Here is an 18,035-nt window from a genome sequence, read left to right on the forward strand (position 1 = left end):
TTAGCAGAACAATCCCTGACATAATATGCCAAGGAATACGTTTGACAAAACAGAAGCAGAAAAATATTTTCAAAATCCGTTCTTGGCTTAAATATAGCATTTGGCACCTCAAGCAAACACAGAGAACAACTGATTTGGTGGTGCCATGTGACATTCTGAACTACAGCAGGCCAGATGGTAGGGCAGGTTATTCATTTCTCAGCTCCTTACCCTCTTTGCCCACCCATTAGTTACTCCACAGTTCGGGGTTCCCTGGAAGGGCTGGAAAGAAAAGAACTGGGTAAAGGCATATAACCAGTTTTCTTAGTAATTACTCTCTCCTTGAAAACCATTCTGATGGCAAACATCTTATGCCAACTCAACAGCTCTCATTATTAAATGTTCTGGATCACAGAGCTAAGTTGGTGTCTCACCTGCTGTCTATAAAAAGTAAAGGGGTAACACTTTTTCTTCTGGAAAGTTGGGGCAGATGTATGTTTCCCTATTCCTCCCACTAAGTACAAGAACAGACCTTGGATGTCATCTATTAAAAAAAAAAAAAAAAGAAGAAGTCTCTGAAATGTAAACAGAGGAAGGCAGACCAGCTAGGAACCTCAGGACAGACCTCAGCAAGGTCATGAGTTCCATGGGTTTTCTTTATGCCTCACATATCCCAGAATCGGAGCTGAAGAAGCCAACAACCAGTAAGTGATAATAGGTACAAACAGAAAAAGTCCTGAAGAACCAGGAAAGAGGTAGACTAGCAAGACAGAAAACTTTTAGACAATAACTGCCAAACCCCAGCCAAACACAAAAGGAAAACAAAACAACAAAAAACCATGGTCTCACTAACACCCAGTCCAGAAACGACCAAGTTGAAAGCCTAGATGTCTACCTTCTCTAGTCTACAGTGGTATACCCCAATCTTCCCTCCCTATGTCAGGATGATACCAGATAACAATGAGTAGGGAAATGAATTTTCAATCCCACTGGGCTACAATAAACCCTTTCTCCTTCCTACTACTTCCCTCCCACGTGTGTGGGGAGCCTATGGGAAGCCACAACTCCTGTCCCACACAGCAGGAATAAAAAGCCACTCCCCAAATGTCAATGGAAGAAGAGTGAAGACCCTCGACTTCTCCGCAGCACTGGCAGTCACAAGGTGTCACCCCTACTTCCTCTGCCAAAGCAGTGTCAAACCAAACTATGTGAAAGCTAAAGTTTAAATACAATTCTGATTCTGATAACAAAATATCCCAAATGTCCAGATTTTAGCTGAAAATCACTCATCATGATGAGAACCCAAAAAAATCTCAGTAAGAATGAAAAAGATAATAAATAGACACCAGCACTGAGATGAAAGAGATTTCAGAATTATCTGACAAAGATTTAAAGGCATTCTTTATCAAAATCATTCAAAAAGCAATCATAAACATACTTGAGACAAATGAAAAACTATAAAGTCTCAACAAAACAATAAAAGATATAAAGGTAAAACAAGTAAAAATTTTAGAGGTATAAATTACCATCAATGAATAGGATCATGAAGAGTGGACAGAGGAAAGAATCAACCAACTTGAAGGTAAAACATTAAAAATTATGCAACCTGAGGAAAAGAGAAAATGACTAGAAAAAGAGAAACAGGACCTTGGGGACTTGTGAGACTCGAACAAGAAATATAACATGTGCGTCACTGGAGTCCTAAAGGAAAGGAGAAAGAGGGCAGGGATAAAAACTTAAGAAATAATGAATGAAAACCTCCCCACCTTAGCAAAGCATAGATTTAAGAAGGTAAGGGAACCTAACACAGAATAAATTCTGAAAAATCCACTCCAAAACACATCATTCATAATGAAATTTCTGAAAACTAAAAGAAAAGCAAAATATTAAAAAGAAGTTAATGAAATAACACTTTACCTACAGGATTAAAATAATTAGAACGATGTGGGTTTTTCATCAGAAACTATGGAGACCAGAAAGAGGTACAACATTTTTCAAGGGCTGAGGAAAAAAATAACTCAGAATTCTGTATCAGGTAAAATATGCTTCAGAAATGAAGTAGAGGAGCACCCGAGTGGCTCAGTCAGTTACGCGTCCAACTTTTGATTTCAGTTCATGTCATGATCTTACAGTTCGTGAGACTGAGCCCTGTGTTGAGCTGTGCATTGAAAGTGCACAGCCTGTTTGGGATTCTCTCCCTCTCTCTCTGCACCATCCTCACTCACAAGTACGTGCATGCTCTCTAAACAAACAAACAAACAAACAAAAAAACAACTTTAAGAAAAAAAGAAACAAAGTAGATATCAAGACATTCTCAGATAAAGGAAAAGACTCACCCTAAAAAGATAGCTATAGAAGTTTCTAAACAGAAAAAAAGTTATAAATGGAGAAATTTTAGAATGAGAGTAAAGGAGAAAAGACAATGGAAAGTGCAAAACTATAGATAAATAAAACATATTTTCCTAGTCCCCTCAAATTTTCTAACAAAATATATAACACTGTCTGATGGTGGTCTGAGTATACATGGAGGAAACATTTAAGACAACAATATTTAAAAGAATGTAAACAGAGGTAAAGTGTCAACAATTCACTCACTTGAATGGTAAAATGACAAGAATAGTGGACTGTGATGAGTTATTTTATATTTACTTATATATAATATAAAATAACCTAATTAAAATTCTATATTTACATATGTATGATTATATATATATATATACATACATACATACATATAAAGCAACCAAAGCCTATAAAAAGAGATACACTCAAAAACATTAGAGATAAACTATAATAAAATGCTAAAAAATGTTCAAATGACTCTCAGGAAGGCAAGGAAAAGAAAACAAGTAAGAAACAGACCAAACAAAATTTTTTAAAGTCAGACTTACACGCTAAAATGTTAGCAATTATATTAAATGTAAATGGTCCAAATACATCAATTAAAAGACAGAGATTAGCAGAGTAGATTAACAAACATAACCTGCCCTTTTCTGTCTATAAGGAACTCACTTCAAATATAGTAGTATAGGCATGTAAAAAGGATGTTAACGGATGGAAAAAAGGGGTTTCATGCAAACATTAATCAAAAGAAAGCAGGGATGATATATTAATATCAGATAAAGTAGAATTCAGAGCAAAGTGAGTTAACACAGAGAGAAACATGTTGTGATAAAAGGATCAAAACACCAAACAATCCTAAATGTATACGTACTAAACAAGAGTTGTAGGATACATAAAGCAAAAGTTGATAGAACAAGGGGTGCCTGGGTGGCTTAGTCAATTAAGCATCTTGATTTCGGCTCAGGTCATGATCTCACACTTTGTGAGTTCGAGCCCCACATCAGGCTCTGTGCTGACAGTACAAAGCCTGCTTGGGATTCTCTGTCTCCCTGTCTCTCCTTCCTCTCTCTCCCTCTCTCTCTCAAAATAAATAAATAAACTTTTGAGAAAAAATTGATAGAACCTAAAGGATAAAGAACCAAAGCACAATTATAGTCAGAGACTTCAACTTTTCTCTCTCAACAATTGATAGAATTAGACAGCAAAATGCGGAAAAATTTACCTTCAGGGGGTAACACAGGATGAATGGGCATTTATAGAACATCTTGCAACAGCAGGATGCACATTCTTTTCAAATGTCCACAGAACATATAACATGATAGGCCATACTGTGGATGATAAAACAGACCTCAATGCACAAAAAAAATTTTTTTATATTTATTATTTATTTTGAGAGACAGGGTGTGAGTAGAGGAGGGCGCAGAGAGAGAAAGAGACACAGAATCCGAAGCAGGCTCATTTTATATAACTGAAATCATACAGAGTGTATTCTCTAACCACAATGGAATCAAACTTGAAGTCAATAAAAGAAAGATTGAGGAAAATCTCTAAACACTGGAAACTACTAACACATTTCCTAACAAAAAACAAATAACCCACCCATGGGTCAAAGAGAATGTCTCAAGGGAAATAAAATACATTAAACAATATAAATAAAAATCCATATATCAAAATTTGTGGGACACAGCTAAAGCAGTGACGAAATGAAAATTCATAGCATGAAAGGATTATATTAGAAAAAAGCTTCAAATCAAAATCTGTTATTACCTCAAGAATCTACAAAAAGAAAAGCAAAAATAAGTCCAAGAGAAGGAAAAGATAAAGAACAGAAATCAATGAAATTAAAAACAGAAAAAAAACAACAACAATGAAACAAAAAGGCACTTCTTTGAAAAGATCAAGCAACCGGCACATCTCTAGCAAGATTCATCCCCACCACATACAAAAAATGGCACAAACTGCCAGTAATAAGAAATAAACAGAGGATACTTTTAATGACCTTTCATACATCTAGAGGATACAAGAATATTATGAACAACTTTACAGAAGTATAAATGGCAACTTAGATTACATGGACAAATATCTTGAAAAACGAAAACTACCACAATTCACCCAATATGAAATACATAATTTGGATAATCCTAGAACCATTAAGGAAATTGAATTTTCAAATTAAAAACCCCCAATGGAAATCTCCTAGCCCACATTATTCTGCTGGAGAATCCTATCAAATGTTCAAAGAATTAATATAAATTCTACAGTCTCTTCCAGAAGGTAGAAAAGAAACATTTCCTAATTTATTTTATGAAGCTAGTATTATCCTGGTACGAAAACACAACAAAGGCAACGTACTGACAAAGAAAGACCAATGTCTCTCATGAACAAAACAAAATACTGGTTCAGAGGGTCTCATTTGAAGAGCACCCAAAGCAGCTCAATCACACTCTGGAGGTAAGGCTACTTGGGTAGCCAGTACAGTCAATCTCCCTTTATGACCAAATCTATGGGTCCTCATTTGCTCTAGGACACAGATCTGGAAGTGAGTGCCCAGTGTCCAAGTGAGTACTCAGGGCCCTGGTTGTCATGGTGATTAGATGTGTTGCCTGAACTCTGCAGCCTATATACTTACTTGCACATTAAGCCTATTTTTTTAGCCACAAAGAATAAGCAATCCCAGACAATGAAATCAATTGACTGCTCATCAGTAATTCAACTTTTTTAAAAATATAATTTATCGTCAAATTGGCTATCATAGTGTACAATGTACTCTTGGTTTTGGGGGTAGATTCCTGTGATTCATCGCTTACATACAACACCCAGTGCTCATCCCAACAAGTGCCCTCCTCAATGCCCATCACCCATTTCCCCCTCCACCCCACACCCCATCAACTCTGTTTGTTCTCTGTATTTAAGAGTGTCTTATGGTTTGCCTCCCTTCCTCTCAATTTGTATCTGGGTTTTTTTCCCCTTCCTTTCCTTCATAGTCTTCTACTAAGTTTCTCAAGTTCCACATATGAGTGAAAATATATGATATCTGTCTTTCTCTGACTTGCATAATACCCTCCAGTTCTGTCTACATTGCTGCAAATGGCAGGATTTCATTCTTTCTCATTGCCAAGTAGTATTCCATTGTATCTATAAACCACATCTTCTTTTATCCATTCATCAGTTGATGGACATTTAGGCCCTTTCCATAATTTGGCTATTGTTGAAAAAATTGCTATAAACATTGGGGTACATGTGTCCCTATAAATCATCACTCCTGTATCCTTTGGATAAATTCCTAATAGTGTTATTGCTGGGTCGTAGGGTAGTTCTAGTTTTAATTTTTTGAGGAACCTCCACACTGTTTTCCAGAGTGGCTGAAGCAGTTTGCATTCCCACCAACAGTGCAAGAAGGTTCCTGTTTCTCCACATCCTCGCCAGCATCTGTCGTTTCCTGAGTTGTTAATTTTAGCCACTCTGACCAGTGTGAGGTGGTATCTCAGTGTGATTTTGATTTGTATTTCCCTGATGAGGAGTGACGTTGAGCATCGTTTCATGTGTCTGTTGGCCACCTGGATGTCTTCTTTGGAAAACTATCTATTCATGTCTTCTTCCCATGTCTTCACTGGATTATTTGTTTTTTGGGTGTTGAGTTTGGAGTGATTCAACTTTTAAATTATTTGCTTCTTTTTCTCTCTGTAGGCAGAGATCCCAGGCATGCCATCCTTGTAAATGGCACCAAGAAAACACTACCAGATTTTCAAGAATCCAAGAGACAATCTTTTTCACATATGTGAAAGCAACAAAATGATTCATTCAATCCCCAAGTTAATTTTTCAGAAGATTTGTACTAAAAGCCAATGCCCACACCCCCCCCAAACGATGGCATTTTAGATGTGTTTCCAGTTTATCTTTAGAGAATTTATTACTCCAGTTCGAACGTGTTCTGGGAATATTTATATATAAACATCTAAAAACCTATCTTCTTTAACTACTACAGCAGTAGTGAGGGAAAACAAACACTTTAATTAAAGAGATAATGCTAAGTTGGCTGAACAATATCTAATTCCAAACTTCAACAATTATTTATATACATGCCATCCAAAGTGAAAGCTAAGTGAGTCTTATTATTGGTTCTATATTAGTCAACTCATGCTATGAAGTCATCATAGAAATATTTGAAACTTCTAATTATCAAAGGCTAGATAAATATTTAAACTCTTCTGAGAAAAACTGTGTTACCTCTAAATATGAGTCACTTGCCACTATTTAAAGCTTTCAAGAAGAAAGTAGGATCCATGGTCATTCAAAGGGAGTACTACAGGAGAGAGGTAATACCATAACACTGGGGAAAAGTAAAATTTTACTTTAATTCAGGGCTCTCAACCTTACTTATCAAGATTGACCTATGGAGCCAGATACCTTATCTGTTGGGGGGAGGGGGCTTTGCTGTGCACTGTAGGTTGTTTAGCTGAATCCCTAATCTCTATCCACTAGAAGCCAGATGTCAATACTCCTTTCATACGAGTTGTGAAAACTAAAAACAACTCCAGACATTGTCACACATCACCTGGGGAATAAAGTGTCCTCAGCTGAGAAACCCTTTGGCTTTAACTTAAGCAATCAGCAGCCGAGTTGAGTCCTGACAGTGGCTGAACTGTCCTTTCGGCTCTGTGGCTTGCCAGCCCAAGACAATGACTGTCACCATTCTGCTTCTTGTGATTTCATTTTAGGAATCATCGACACATTAGTATATTCCATGCAAGGCCATGCATGAAGAGCCCTCAGCTTTAGAGGGAATGAAATAATAGTGGCAACTGGTCACTAGCGTTTTAGAGACTGAAGGCATAATTGTGAAGCCTGAAGCCAATGACCAGAGTTACTAGGAAGCATAACTAAGCATAACTATGCCCACAAATGTGGCAAGCAGACTGTAGCCTGGGCCTGAGTAACCATAAAAAATATGAGCCCCTATTGATCTAAATTGCTGGAGTTGAGGAAATGGGTGTACAATTCTACCAGGGGAGCTAACTGATCCAGCGAGCATCCAAAAGTCGCCAGGGTTTTCAATGTACCTCCGTGGGGGTCAACAACCCTAGATGTCATTATTTTATTTTATTCATTTCTTTTCCCAATGGAAATCTGCATTAAAGTCACAACTTGGAGACGAACACAGAGCACCTTCTTGTACCTCAAAGTCATCTTTGACCCTCTCCGTCTTCCACACCCCCACCCCCCCCTTCGCACCAATCAATTCCACCTCCTGCATGTGTCTCTGAAACAGGCCTGCTTTTCCCCACCACACCTCTCCTTGCTGGACTATTGCAAAAGCCTTCTAGCCAGCCACCTAGCTTCTAGTTTTGGCCTCTTCCATGGGACATGAAGCAATCATTCAAAACCACAAGTCTAATTGCCCTTCTCTAGCTTGTATTCCTTCATGGGTTTCCTAATGTGTTCAAATGAAATCCAAACACTTTCAAGTCTCAGTGTTATGTGGACCATGATCTAACATTAGGTGAGGGAAAAGGGAGGGACACATAAAAAGACGTCGTGTGCAATGGAAACATACCTGATACAGGGTTTAGTACTAAAACAGTTTAAGGGGCCCAAACCATTGATACTCCAAATTGTATCTAAAATTCCCTCTAAATGGCCAGGACTTTGCAAGTCCAAAGGTCAAGTATCAACCTCTCTAGTTTCTCTTTGAATTTCTATGTGCCTTTCCACTCTTTCAAACAGTGAGAGGGAGCTAGGCCAAGGCTAGTTTAAATCTGGCAGGAGTAGGGGTGCCTGGGTGGCTCAATTTGTTAAGCTTCCAACTTGGGCTCAGGTCATGATCTCATGGTTCCTCAGTTCTGACAGTTCAGAGCCTGGAGCTTGTTTCAGATTCTGTGTCTCCCTTTCTTTCTGCCCTCCCCTACTCATGCTCTCTCAAAAATAAATAAACATTAAAAAGAATTTTAAAAATAGAAAATAAAAATTAAATTTGGCAGGAGTAGAGACTGGGGAAGTTACTTTATTTACAGCGTGACTCCAGTATGTAAAACATAATTCCAGCTAGGTTCAAAATATACATACACATATGCATTATATTTCCAAGGGGGTGGCAGGGGTGGGGAGGGGTTGTTACCCATAATTATAGGCAAGGCAGATGAACTAGAAAGAAATATAGCCACATGTTAACAGGAATATGTCTGCATGGCGAGATTAGAAATGATTACTTTGGTTCTCAATACTTTCCTGTGGTTTCTGCTACCAATAATGGAAGAAGAAAGATAAATAAAAACTCTAAAAAGGTACTTCCTTAAAAAATTATATATATATATATATATACATATATATATATATATATACATATATATATATATATATATATATATATATATCTCCCTAGATATAGAACAGATGGCAAAGGTAGTATTAAATTGTTTTAGAATGGAAAGATTTATTTATCACTTGCCCTTATTCCTCTAAAGCTACAGATCTTTGTGCACAGATAACGGAGCACAGAATAGAAACTGTTGTCATTTGGTCCCTTCACAAGTTATCGCCCCAAATCAATCATCTCTAAGGTTTGTAACACAAAACTGAGGGCACAGAAATTTCCAGTAAAATCCCTAAATGGTTGCAGTAGAATGTTAGCATATGTAGTAAAGGCATAGAGAGCTCTGTCGAGTGTTGACCCATCTTGAATGTAAACAAAGGGAGAAGAACAATTCTGAAGCATGGCCAGCACATAATATTCAGTGAAAAGATTTCCCTGCCACTTTCAAATCAAAGGTGCCATGAATATTAAAAGCTTCAAATTCACAGCTTCATTCAACACACGCTATTGAATTCATTTTGGTGTACTAGTAAAACATGAGTCGTGACTGTCTATTTCATGCACTGAAGAATGTCTTTTTCATTACAGGCACGGTGGGATACCAAATTGTCAAATTTTATCTACTCTTACCTCTACTTACCCAAAAGCCACAGTACGAATCTTGGTCAGGGCATGAGGTAAACATCTATGTGGGGAACGTGGACCACTCTGTCTCCTGCCTTTTGCATTTCTATTCCCAAATTGCTGAGCGTTGGACCTCAAGTACAAGAATAAAAGCTACACTGACTTCAATGCACGGTTGTTTCAGAAACGTAAAATCCTAAGCATAGATTGTACATGCAGCAATGACATGCAGTTTACGATTGTCAAATAATTTAAAATTAAACATGATAATGCCTCTTGCTATTTCTTCCGTATCAATTTCCTAAGATGAAAATCGTCTGCTGCTTTGGAAAAGCAAGTCCAGATGCAATCATCACAGTGGCCTTTGTGAGCACCCCCCCATTACCCACAATGCATTTCCACCAGTGTGAAGGTAAATTGGTGGGGGGGAGGGTGCAGGCGGTCTCAGTCAATGCCCTGGCACTCTAGCAGGGTGACTGGGAGGAGAGAGGGGAAGACAGTATCTCACCACCTGCAGTCCCAGACAGCACCAGAAAACACTTCACTGAGAACCCAGAAAAGTCTTAAAAAACACAAAAACCAACGCACTGGTTAAAAGGACACAAAATCTACATTCAGCCACATGAAGTGTGATGCAGATTATTCCATACACTATCAACTGTGACTTCTCAAACAGAACCGGGTCAAACTCCAGAAAAACAGATAAGAAAACAGAGCTTTTCTGTTGCTCCTTCCACTGAGGGCACAATGGAATTCACGCACATTTATTAATTCAAAGAGTTTTTCCACTTTGCTCACTCGGACATGTGGAGGAGAAGTCGGACTTGTCGTCATCTATCACACGATGACCATAATGTATTATGGGACTGTGCTAAGCGTTGGCACACATTATTTACTTCAATCCTCACCACTCTTTGAAACGGGAACTATCATTATCTCTGGTCTAGCAATGAGAAAACGATGCAAGACAAGTTGAAAAATTTGTCCGAGTTCACACAGCTTAGTAGGAGGCAGATATGGGACTGGAACACAGGCAGCTGAATTCCAGGGTCTGGCTTTTCGGCATTCTCTGAGAAAAGCCCTCTCATTTAACGAAGAAATAATCTTCCTACTTTGTATTTTTGTTTTTGATTTTGTTTCTGAGTTTCTTCTCAAAGCTTGGTTCTACCTTGAGTTCAACCCAGAACGCTCTTGTGTCAAAGACATGAAAGCTGTCTAGGCCTAACGGTGTGGGTCTCCTCTCAAACCATTCCAGATTGTTCTATACATTACGTTGTGCTCACCACAGTAAGTGTAGTCCCTTGTTTTCTTTCCAGATTTCAGTTCTGTAATAAAAACACAATCCTCTCATGTCATCAAGAACGCATCAGGGAAAGAGAAATGAAGTTTCAGAAGTACTAAATTAAAAAAAAAAAGTCAATATCAGCAAGGAAACTCCAGGCCATACACTGACAACATTTCTTAATCAAAAATTAGGAAACTGCATCCATCTCAAAGCCCATTGGCCTTGATGCATTTATGGTCCCTTACACCTGCATGTGATACTGAAAGGACAAGGGTCTGTCCTGTTTGTGTCTTCCAGTTGGCCTCCCAGAGGCTTCATATGGGAAATTAGGTGAAATCCTGGTGTCAGTACGAAAAGTGTATCTCAGATCCAACGGAGTCAATTCTATATGCCAAGCCATCATTACATACAGAACAATACACATCTTTTCAGCATGTAGCTAAAATAGAGATTTTTCAGAGAAACCAAAGTTCAGCCAGGCTGTTGAACAGGGTAGATTTCACTGCACTGTCATTCCCCAATTGCTAGGGATTCCACTTAGTGTTCCCTTTAACAAAGTTGTTGATTTGGGGAATAAATGCAACTCACCCTTTAAATAATTAGTTGCATGCAGCTTTCCACATTGCCAGCTTGTGGATACACACAACCAAGGGCATTTTCCCTCACTGTTCTTAATCCGAAGGCATCGTTTCTATGTGTTCTCTCTGGGAGGCAGTATCCACACAGGCTCTAGCGTGTGAATCCAGCTGCATACTTACGGTACACCTTGGGCAAGATACTTAGCCTGTCTCTGCCTTGGTTTCCTTCTCTTAAAATTGGTGATGCCAACAGTATTTATCTCCTAGGGATGCTGTGGGGTTTGAAGGCAGGGATGCTTATCAAGTTCGTAGCCCAATACTCAGCCGGTATTCCATAAATACAACCTATTGGTATCATTATCCTTGGCTCCACGGTCATCATACTGTGCCTCGTGTTTGGTACTTCCAGACGCATACTGTGTCTGGAGTAGTAAACACAATACATATTCTTTCACTTATTCCCATCTTCTGTTAGATAGCCCCTCTTCATTTTCTCCCCCTGGAAGAAGAAGTTGGTACTAGAAGGTTCCAGTGTCTTTTGACCTTTGGTGGTGACCTTAACTCTATTAGCCTCTTTTAGATTTCATAACATTTTATATGCATAAGATTTGGGACTGGCAATTGCTTAAAAGATGTACATTGTTCTGTATTTGATGATGGTTTGGCCTCAGGCTGAATGTTTAAAAGATTTTTACCTGTTCTTTCCTCTAATAGCGCCTATATGCAGCAAGATTCCACGTTGCTAGAAACCAAATCAAAGCCCTAAATAAATGAATTCTGTGGGGGCAACTCTTCTCAAATATTAATGTGCCTCTCAGTCACCTAAGGATTTGGTGAAAATGCTGATTCTAGTTCCCTAAGACTGGCTAAAATTCTGCATTTCTTTTTTTTTTTTTAATGTTTTTATTTATTTTTGCGACAGAGAAAGACAGAACATGAGCAGGGGAGGGCCAGAGAGAGAGGGAGACACAGAACCGGAAGCAGGCTCCAGGCTCTGAGCTGTCAGCACAGAGCCCGATGCGGGGCTCGAACCCACAGACTGTGAGATCATGACCTGAGCCAAAGTCGGACGCTCAACCGACGAGCCACCCAGGCGCCCCAAATTCTGCATTTCTAACAAGCTCCCAAGTGATGCCAATGGTAGTGGTCCATGGACTACACTTTAAGTAGAAAAGTTATAGGACACAAGTCCTCTAACAGTGTCTCTCTCTGTTCTTTAAAAATCCAACTTAGATTTATTTTTAATCAGCTCACAAGCTACTTTGTGCCTGCCTACTTCAGAGGAAAAGTTTCTGTCCAAAGCCAAAACCAAATAAAATACCTACAAAGCATAAAAATGTGCTGGGTCTGAATCTGAGGGTTTTCTTGCCCTGTGCTTTGATAGAACTCCATCAGGACGAAGATAAAATAAATACTAGGAATCAACCAGAACTTACAATCACACCTCCTTCTTTAAGGATTAATGATAGCTGCTCCCTTTCTATGTGTTTCATGCCAGCCTTTTGTATTCACCTAATCCCAATAACCACAGGTAGGTCCTATTTTTATCCCTATTTTGTAGAACAGGAAAAGGAGGCTCAGCTAGATTAAATAACTTGCCCGACGTTACCCAGATAGGAATTACAGAGTCCGCCGGACTCCCAAGGCCATGCTTATGACCACAATGCTATGATGTACCATTAATTATCCCAGAGCCTTCCATTCAGCTTCTGGAGAAAAATGGCACCGAACCACTCCCTGTGTCGTAAGAGACGCCAGCCCCAAGTTCCACATTCCTCATCCCCAAACCTACAAATGAGTAGATGGCGAAGGAAGCCGGTTCCCAGAGTCTGGCTGTTCTCTCTCCGCATGCGGGATGCCGCCTGAGGTGAACGGCCTGCCACAACAGTACTGAAAAGACACAAATTATAAGCTGGCCACGCAGAAATCACTCAGCTCTCCAATGTAACTGGTACTTACAAAATGACTCCTCTATGCTATGTTGTGGGGTAAACACAAGGATGACAAGGCATAGTTTCAACCTCCAAGGGAAATCAGTATTTTTGGTGACGTGAGACATCACTGATTTTATTCATTCATTCCACAAATAGTCACTAAGTGACCGCCCCATGATACCCACTCTGTAGAATACTAATGCCATGAAGGGGAAGATGTGGAATAAGGGCTTTGCTCGCTCCGAGTTCACAGTCAAGCAGTGGGAACAGACATTAAATGTACAATTATACAAGTATTCAAAACTGTGATGGGTATAGCACAAGTCAAGTACAAGATACTCGGGAGACTTGGCTTAGTCTAGGCGCACAGGAAAGTCCCTAGAAAACTTAGACAAGGTTAGGATAAATACTCAAACACCCATATTTACTAACCTTCTGGGGAGGGGTTGGCTATACAAAGTGACTGTCCCCTGACAGTTCGGATCTCAACACATTCACTGGGAACAAAGACCATTACTGTCTTTTGGAAAAGTTTCTAGATCTCATTAGGGGAAAATGGGCCAGATTTCTACTCTTATCCTATGATTACTTCAAGCCATGCTTAAACTCACAGAAAGCTGGAGTGTCAGAAAGTTTTCTGACATCTGTCTTCTAATGATCCTTTTCACTTTCAGATTAAACAAATTTTGCTATAATGAAACAAGATGAACAGGGAACATCATCTCCGTGGGAGGCCACAATGTCTCGTCTTCCATAATAAGCTATTACCACACGGTGGAATCATCCATACGATGCCAAAGGACCAATTATTACTAGAATTTAATTCTGGGAATAAGATTGGGAGGGAGAAAAGCACCAAGTTCAAACAAAAATACACTCATCAAACTGGCACCTCGTAGGCACTTCAAACAGAACACTAAACTACACCCCAGGATTCCAGCATGAATACTCATTTTCTGAAGTAAATTAGGCACCCTTCAGGACACAGAATCATCTTTCCTGACAGTATTTTAGAGCTCTAGAAAGTAAAAAAAAAACAAAAACAAAAACAAAAAACAAATTGAAAAGCCCAAATGCATGCCCTCATGCACATTTGCTCACAGGATGGTTTGCAACCAGATTGATTGTGGGTATATATCTCCCTCCAGGGGGTAAATCCCTCCTTCCCCAACCCCAGTCTGGAATCTAGAATGAGTGGGAAAGCAAAGCAAATGTCAAACAACACCTCCATTATCATATGTAAATTACAGAATAAGTGATCTCCTGTCAACGAAATGAATTCCGTATGTTGTTGTAGAAGTGGCATCTTATTAAACACACAAGTCATTTTCATTTTTAAGCAAGGACAAATTCCATGGAAAACAGCCATTTAAAATGACATCATGGTTTTTTTTCCAGGAAAAAGCTTGAAAATTAACATCCTAAAATATGTGGCACAACACAAACCACAACAAGACATCAATAACCAATAGGCCCTGTTCCATGAGGTTTACAACTGGGCCCAGGACAAGGCATTTGAGGTGAAGGGCACCTGGGCTGAAGGGCTCAGTCGGATGGGCGTCCGACTCTTGGTTTCAGCTCAGGTCATGATCTTGCAGATTCGTGAGTTCGAGCCCCGCAACAGGTCTGTGCAGGCAGTGCAGAGCCTGCTTTGGGATTCTCTCTCCCTTGCTCTCTGCCCCTCCCCCACTTGTGGTGTCTCTGTCTCTCTCAAAATAAATAAACCTTAAAAAAATTTTTTTCAAAAAAAAACCCAGAAGGCATTTGAGTTGGAATCCCTCCCCTGCTCGCTCTCATCTGGGAGATTTTAGGCAAGCTGATTCTCATCCGTGGGCCTCAGTTTCCTCATCTGAAAATGGGGAATCACAGGTTCACTGTGACACGAAGTGTATAAAGTTTATAGTCTGGCACTTGGCACCAGTAATTGTTAACCTGTTATCACTATTCCAACAATCATCTTGGTATTTCTTTATCGCTGTCACCAAGAAAGCAGGCCGCTGACAACCTGAAAAAACAGAAACTACCAAGAACTCTACAATCAAAGTCAGGATACAATCTCAATGAGAACAAACCAAAAGGTGAATTAAACGAGAGCGAGAAAAAAAAAAAAAAAAAAATCAATCCCCTCCCTCTCTACCAATCCATGAAGAAGCCAAATTGTATACATCTGACATGAAAATGGGCAGCCCGGCCTGGTTTTTCATGAAAAAGTACTCATCTAAATTAAGGATCAACAAACACTTTCTGTAAAAGGCCGGACTGTAATTATTTCAGGCTTTGCAGACCATACGGACTCTGTAGCAACTCAGGGGTTCAGCATGAAAGCAGTCACGGGCAATGTGTAGATGAACAGGCATGGATGTATTCCAGTAAAAGTTTACTTAAACAGGTAGTGTACCAATTCCTGATCTAAGCAGGAGTTTGAGAAGTCAGTATGGTAAGTTTTGTTTTTTTTTTAACGTTTATTTATTTTTGAGACAGAGAGAGACAGAGCATGAACAGGGGAGGGGCAGAGAGAGAGAGGGAGACACAGAATCTGAAACAGGCTCCAGGCTCTGAGCGGTCAGCACAGAGCCCGACGCGGGGCTCGAACTCACGGATGGTGAGATCATGACCTGAGCTGAAGTCGGACGCTTAACCGACCAAGCCACCCAGGTGCCCCAGGTTTTTTTTTTTAAGTAAACTCCATGCCCAACGTGAGGCTCAAACTCACAACCCCAAAATCAAGAGTCATATGCTCTACCAACTGAGCCAGCCAGGCGCCCCGATGGTAGGTATGTTTTGTTTGCTGTTTTTTCTAGCAGTTGCTTCTGTCCACTTCCTGAAATTCCCTGTCAGCTGAGGGCAGAGGATGTACAGCAGAGCAGTGACGTGGGGTGCAGGGCAGAGTTCCGGAAGAACCTGTTCCAAGGGGCACCTACCTGTGCCAAGCACGTATCTAAGATGTTGTGTTTCTTTAAAAAAGACACAAAGGGGACAGAATGAGATGGAGACAGAGGTACGAATATGAATTTAAGTTAGCACCACGTCAACATCTGTGAAATCCAGAAGTGAGAGTCTCAGCGCCCGTTATCTGTGCTTCTCAAAATACTGGACGTGAAGGACAAGGGTCTTCAATTTCCACAGTGCTACACACGGACACTTTCATAGAGACAACAGAAAGACCGCAGCATCGGGCATTTGCTACCAAAATGTCTCAACTCTTACTCCCACTTTCTCTCCTGGCCTCCTTCCGGACTCCTAACAGTTTGGAGACTGGCACCAGTCCCTAGACCCTACTTTGAACACTGTGTATACGATTTTCTGGCAATTTCTTTCTCCTTATGTCTGAAATACAGCAAAACTGAAATTTTCGAAACACAATCAGGAGGGAAGAGATAAAGACGAAGTCTGAAGATGTCGAGAACACGAAGCCCATGTGCTGACATGCCAAGCAAAAGGCTGGACACGTGTGGAGATTCTTTCGTTCAGGAGGTATCTACCGTGGGCCGAGCAGGTATCCATTCCTCTGCCAGGGCTCAGGTGCTGGTCCTTAGGGAGCTTTCAGTTCAGTGCAGGGTTTTTCACTCTGGCACGGCTGCCATTTTGATCTGGACAGTTCTTTGTCACAGGCAGTCGTCCTGTTCTATGCTGGGTAGTACACTCCGCAGCATTCCTGGCCTCTGTCCACTTGACCCAAGTAAGAGCCTCCCCAGTTGTGCAAACCACAACAGCCCTCCTGACATTGCCAGATGCCCCTTGAGGAGCAAAATCCCTTCCACTGTGAACCACAGGCCCAAAGTGAAGCATGAGAATTACAGTGAACAAGAACTATAATATGCCAAGGGCTGCAGTAGGGGCTTTACACCAAAAGTGTTAAACCCTCATAGAAAAATAATGTCCCTGACAAAACATAAATTCCAACTAAGTGATACTGATGATTGATAGGAAAATGGTAAACTGCAATCATCCTTCTCCATGACATTGCAACGGTTCCCATCAGAACTGTCCCACCAGAACTGACCAAATCGTGTCCTATGGGATGTCAGTTCACAATAGCTCTGCCGAGGAATTATTACATTTTGCAAGGCATGGAAGAGAAAAGAGAGATCCAGAAAAATTAAGCCATTTGGATAAAGTAGCCCTAGTAGACACTTGTCCTCAGGATCAGTGTCTCCAAGCCTCATATCATTACCACTACCAAGAACATAAAAGGTAACATTTACTGAGTACGGAAATTATTATTGTAAGATGGTTATGTCATTTAATGCCTATTACAGTCCTATGAGGTAATACTTAATATTGCCACATTTCACAGATACAAAAAATTGAGACTAAGACATAGTAAATAACTTGTCCAAGGTCACGCTATTCTTAACGGGAAGAGGGATTTCAATTTGACCACACCACAGTGGTTCCCCAATCTAGTTTTCACATGTGAAAATACAGCCGATCCCAATTATTCATGGAGTAAGCATTTGTGAACTCACCCCCCCCAAATGTACTCGTAACCCCCAAATCAACACTTGTCACACTTCTGCTGTCATTTGCAGACATGCATAGATTGATGAGATATTGTGGTCGCCCAACATGCATGTTACCAACTAGGATCAAATACGGTGATGCTCTGCTCTTGCTCCACTCTCGAGGTATATAGGCAATGTCCTTTTCACGACCTATTTAATGACATGTTTTCACATTTTTGTGTTTGGGGGTGATTTTTCTATTTTATTTTTTTTTAATTTATTTGATTTAGAGAAAGAGAGAGCACACACAAGCAAGGGAGGGGGCAGAGAGAGAGACAGAGAGAGACAGAGAGAGAGGGAGAGAGAGAATCTTAAGCAGGCTCCAAGCTCAGTGCAGAGCCCAACACGGGGCTTGACCCCACAACCCTGGCATCCTGACCTGACCCAAAATCAAGAGTCTGACACTCAGCTGACTGAGTTACTCAGGCGCCCCAAGTGATGTCTCTATTTTAAATGGCTATCAAGTGCTAACGTGTT

General features: G+C 40.2%; 1 protein-coding gene and 1 non-coding gene across 2 annotated transcripts in view; both read right to left on the reverse strand.

The window, feature by feature from the left end:
- MAGI1 (membrane associated guanylate kinase, WW and PDZ domain containing 1) overlaps positions 1-18,035 on the reverse strand; it is a 635,623-nt gene that overhangs the window by 271,901 nt on the left and 345,687 nt on the right. The window lies entirely within an intron of this gene.
- TRNAK-CUU lies at positions 15,742-15,814 on the reverse strand. Its single transcript has one exon. It is a non-coding gene; the product is annotated as a tRNA-Lys (tRNA).

The sequence above is a fragment of the Lynx canadensis genome, chromosome A2, assembly GCF_007474595.2.
Source record: "Lynx canadensis isolate LIC74 chromosome A2, mLynCan4.pri.v2, whole genome shotgun sequence".
In the NCBI taxonomy this organism is placed as follows: Eukaryota; Metazoa; Chordata; class Mammalia; order Carnivora; family Felidae; genus Lynx; species Lynx canadensis.